Source organism: Balaenoptera physalus (genome assembly GCF_965194825.1).
Source record: "Balaenoptera physalus genome assembly, chromosome: 10".
Classification (NCBI taxonomy): Eukaryota; Metazoa; Chordata; class Mammalia; order Artiodactyla; family Balaenopteridae; genus Balaenoptera; species Balaenoptera physalus.
The window spans coordinates 15,225,452-15,231,092 of NC_138889.1; positions in this window are offsets into that span (position 1 = coordinate 15,225,452).

Here is a 5,641-nt window from a genome sequence, read left to right on the forward strand (position 1 = left end):
TAGTTATTATAAAATATTGGCTAGGGCTTCCCTGGTGGCACAGTGGTTAAGAATACACCTGCCAATGCAGGGTAAACGGGTTCAAGCCCTGGTCTGGGAAGATCTCATATGCTGCGGAGCAACTAAGCCCATATTCCACAACTACTGAAGCCTGCATGCCACAACTACTGAAGCCCATGCACCTAGAGCCTGTGCTTCGCAACAGGAGAAGCCACCACAGTGAGAAACCTGTACACCACAACAAAGAGTAGCCCCCGTTTGCTGCAACTAGAGAAAGCCCATGCGCAACAGAGACCCAACTCAGCCAAAAATAAATAAATAAATAAATAAATAAATAAATAAATAAATAAATAAATAAATTTACAAAGAAAAAATAAAATATTGGCTATAGTCTCTTGAGTTCCTTTTTTAAAAAAATATTTATTTATTTTGGCTGCGCCAGGTCTTAGTTGTGGCATGTGGGATCTTTAGTTGTGGCATCTGGACTCTTAGTTGTGGCATGCATGTGGGATCTAGTTCCCCGATCAGGGATCCAACCCAGGCCCCCTGCATTGGGAACATGGACTCTTACCCACTGGACCACCAGGGAAGTCCCAGCTCTCCATTTATTTATTTTTAAATGTCTCAGTGTTTTATAATTTCCTCTATATAGGTCACATTTTATTGGGGTTAGATTTTTGTTGAATATACTCTGATACTATGTTAGGTGGTATCTTTTTTTAAATTGAAGTATAGTTGATTTTCAATAATATGTTAGCTTCAGGTGTACAACATAGTAATTCAATATTTTTATAGGTTATACTCTATTTAAAGTCTTTTTTAAGCTATGTTTTTAGTTAATTGTTGGGGATACAAATGTTTATTAATATTACGTATATTAATCTTATATGTTTCATTGCTAAATTCTATTATTCCTAATCATTTGTTTATATTCTTTTGTTATGGTATTGTGAAAAATCATGTCATCTGCCAACAATTACAGCTTTAGTTCCTCTTTTTTTGTTCTGTAATCCTCTAATTTGTTTTCCTTATTGTACTGCACTGGACAGGGCTCTGTCTGATACAACATGGAATGGAAGTGGGGACATTGGGCGCTCTTCTCAATTCTTAATTTGGAAATGAATCTGCTATTTCCCCATTTAGGATAATATTTGCTGAAGGATTTTAATAGTTATTGTTTATCAGGTTAAAGAATTCCCTTCTAGTTCCAATTTACAAAGAATTTTTATCCTGAATAGGCATGGGATTTTATTCAATGCTTTTTCTGCTTCTATTGAGTTGCTCAGGTAGTTTTTCTCTGAATCTGTTTATGTGGTAAATTACATTTGTAGATTTTCTAATATTAAACCATTGTTGTATAACTGGTGTTGGGCTGCACCCTGCAGGCCTGCACACTTTGTAGTTGCCCAGTTAGTGACTGAAGAAAGAGCCTGGAGACAGGGACAGAGACATCAATGGTTTATTGGACAGGGGATCTTCCACAAAGTGTCCCGGAGTGACACCCCACCGTGTGTGGCAGATGGCCTGGAAGGACATAGCGGCTTTTGCTCTGGGGGACGTGGTGGTGGAAATTGATGTCAGTTGGGCTCAGTTATCAGGGATTAAGTAAGCCCTATGATTAATTGGATAGTAATGTGAGTGAAGCAGCGACTGGTTGAGCAGGAGATGTACAGAGAGCAAGAGAACAACCATCTTGAATGGCCTGACCATACAACTGGATAAATCCTGTTTGGTAGTGGTCCCTTCCATCCTCCCTCCCTCTGTATTTTCTTTCTTCCTTCCTTCCTTTCTCCCTCCTTTTTTTCCTTCCTCCCTCCCTTCCTTCCTTCCTTCTTTCCTTGCTTCCTTCCTTCCTTTCTTTCTTTCTGATTTTTCCCTCTATTTTCATTAGTGAAATAGGCTTGAAATTTCTTTGTTACAGTATCTTTGATTTTTGCATTGGCGTTATGCTGACCTCAATGAATGAATTAAGTAGTATTTTATTTCTTCAGTACTCTGGAAGAATTTAACTTTTTTTTTCATTTCATTTGCCACTCATTCACTGGTTTTTCAGCTTCTAAACTTTTGTTCTATTTCCTATCTGCTGTTATCTTCACATTCTCCTTGTCTTTTATGGGTATATGCCATTTTAGTAGGGTTTCAGGAGTGAAAGGGGATAAATAACATGTGTGTGTTCAGTTTGTCATACCAAATCTGGTATCTCTATTTCTTTTCCCACTTATGCATTTATCTGTAAAGTTGGACTAATTGAGAGTTGATTGTATAAAGAGTAGATTCAGATCTGAGCTTGCATATTTAACTTTAAATTATTCATTTTAATGGAAGAACTAGAAGCCTATATAACATAAAACAGTACATAGTTAAAAAAATAATTTACCAGTTCAGTAGCAATAAGCACCCCCAAAGCCCAGATAAGTAGGCCTCAAATACTATTTCCCATTAAAAGTGATCAAGGAGGGCTTCCCTGGTGGCTCAGTGGTTAAGAATCCACTTGCCAATGCAGGGGATATGGGTTCGAGTCCTGGCCCAGGAAGATCCCACATGACGTGGAGCAACTAAGCCCGTGTGCCACAACTACTGAGCCTGCACTCTAGAGCTTGCGTGTCACAACTACTGGGCCCGCGTGCCACAACTGCTGAAGCCTGCACGCCTAGAGCCTGTGCTCTGCAACAAGAGAAGCCACCGCAATGAGAAGCCCGTGCACTGCAACGAAGAGTAGCCCCCGCTCGCCGCAACCAGAGATAGCCCGCACACATCAACAAAGACCCAACGCAGCCCAAAATAAAAATAAAAAATAAATTAATTTATTAAAAAAAAAGTAATCATGGATACCTGAAGAATTGTGAATGATTTCAGACCTGGGGCAAGAAGTAGACAAGATGAGGCTGCAACATCTTGTCACATGTGTCAAAAAGACTGTCATGTGAGAAATTACCTTGATGTTATGATGGCCTCTTAATATACTACATAACAAACAATCCCAGAGATCACAGAGCAGAATCGTTCACAGACAAAATTAATACCCTTGATTCATTTGGTTTATTAAATCAATTAAAAACATTTAGTGAGTAGCAACGGGAAAGAGATGTGGAAGGTTAATCCCTCTGGGGTAGGGTATAAACCGGTGCAAGACCCACTGGATGTGAATCCTGTCTACATAATGTTCATCAGCCCTACCTTTCTCTCTGCTGCAAGGACTGGGAGTGTGGATGAACAGGGAGGCTCTGCAGATGATGGTAGCTGGATTGCAAACACTCTTGCTCCCATCAAGGGGCTCAGGACATACTATCCCAAAAGATGGCACCTTGGCATATTGAATATTTTAAGCTGAAGGACTTTGAGAAAACAGCAGCAGCAGGAAGCTCACTCTCTCCTTCCCCCCTTGCCCTTCTACCCTGAAACATGTAGGTCATAAATCCTCATGTGATAGGTGCCCTACCTATGCCTGGAGGAAAGGAACATTCTTATCTCCAAAGACAGAGGAACTCGGAGAAGAATCTGTCCTTGTTAAATTTCCCCCAGTGTAGTACAATGACCTCATACTCCTCAAACTATTATTCCACCACTATGGTCCACTCTTCAGCAAACCCAGCATAAAATACTCAGGTGTGTTTCTTTGAGTCTTCATTTCCTTATGAAGTCTCCCATGTCCTGCAAAATTACATTAAATCAATGTGTAGGTTTTCCTCCTGTTAATCTTTCTTTGTCAGTTTAATTTTCCGACCCAGCCAGGGACCCTAAGAGGGTCAAGGAAAACTTTCCCCTCTCCTATACTCTGTTGTAGGAACACAGGGGCAACAATTCCAGGCTACAGCTGTAGCTTGTCAATTACTGTGATAGGCAGTTATGGGTTTTACCTGCGTGTGTCAGGCAGAGTACACAGAGTGCCACAATAGGTGCCACAAGCAAATGACTGATTTAAGATTTTACAAATATTGAGTGTCTCAGAAATATCTGGTGTTTCATGTGCCTCGTGTAGATTAGTATTCACCTACTTAGTCTGTCCATTGCTTCCTATATCAACAGGTATCTTATTCATTAAGGCCTGCTCTACCTCACAAGCTACTCACTTCTACACTTAATTTCTTCTATCCTCCTTATTTGTTTCCTTCTCTTATTTTCCATAGCAGACCTGACTATTCTTTTTTCTTTTTTTTTGGCCGCACCGTGCAGCTTGCAGAAGCTTAGTTCTCCGATCAGGGATTGAACCCGGGCTGGGCCCCAGCAGTGAGACAGTGAAAGCACCGAGTCCTAACCACTGGGCCACCAGGGAATTCCCAGACCTGAATATTCCTAAATAACATAGCAAACACACCTTACAAGGATTCAAGAGCCAATCTGAAGAGGCTCCCGCCAGCTAATGATGGGATAATTTGAGAATCAATAAGTATAATATCTGTAATGTTTGCAATGCATCAAATATGTTTAATGCCATGAGTTTATAATGACACTACAAACAAACAAACATACAAAAAAATCTTTAAATGGTGACAATTGGACAATACTAGTGAACCAGGTTGTTGTGTTCAAAACTAGTCTTTCCTGTATAAACTATCCCACTGGGTAACCATTTAGCAGATGAGGAAGTTTCTCTTCCTAGAAGTAGCCTAGCTAGTAAATGAAGCAGGAATGATAGAATTAGAACATCATAGTTTTATAATGCCTAATGAATGGTTCTAGGCACTGAGCATTGAAGACTACTAACCGAACCAAAAAAGATGACATTATGTACCTCTTGAAGGAAGAATACAATACCACATGTGAGGTAGTCTCACAAAAAATCAACTCTGATTCTGACTGAGGCTCAGTCAAGTCTACAGCATGACTCTCAGGTGTGGTCAATCATCACCTGACAACTTGTTAGAAATACAAAATTTCAGGACTTGCCTTGGACCAGAAACAGAAACTCTGAAGGTCGGGTCCTGCAATCTGTTTCAATAAACCATTCAGAAGAGACTCTGATGACCACTAAAGATTGAGAACCATTGCTCTAAATCCAATTTATAGAAATACAGAGGAACATATTACACGACATGATATTGTAGGCAAAAAGTCCAGACTGTGGAAAAATCCAGAGACAAATGACTCAGTTTCTTTAAATGTAAATTGCAAGGAAATGAAAAAGTGATGAAGAGGAAGCTATAGATTAAAAGAGACTTGGGAAACATACGGACCAATTGCAAATTTTGCACCTTATTTGGACCCTAACTCAAATATGTAAACTGTATCCTTTTGAATTATGGTTTTCTCAGGACACATGTACCCCAGTGTGCACTGCAGCACTATTTACAATAGCCAGGACATGGAAACAACCTAAATGTCCAACAATAGATGAATGGATAAAGAAGATGTGGTACATATATACAACAGAATATTACTCAGCCATAAAAAAGGAATGAAATTGCGTCATTTGTAGAGATGTGGATGCACCTAGAGTCTGTCACACAGAGTGAAGTAAGACAGAAAGAGAAAAACAAATATCGTATATTAACACATATACATAGAATCTAGGAAAATGGTACAGATGAACCTATTTGTAGGGCAGGAATAGAGACGTAGACGTAGAGAACGGACATGTGGGCACAGGGAGGGAAGAGGAGGGTGGGACGAATTGGGAGATTAGGTTTAACATAAATACACT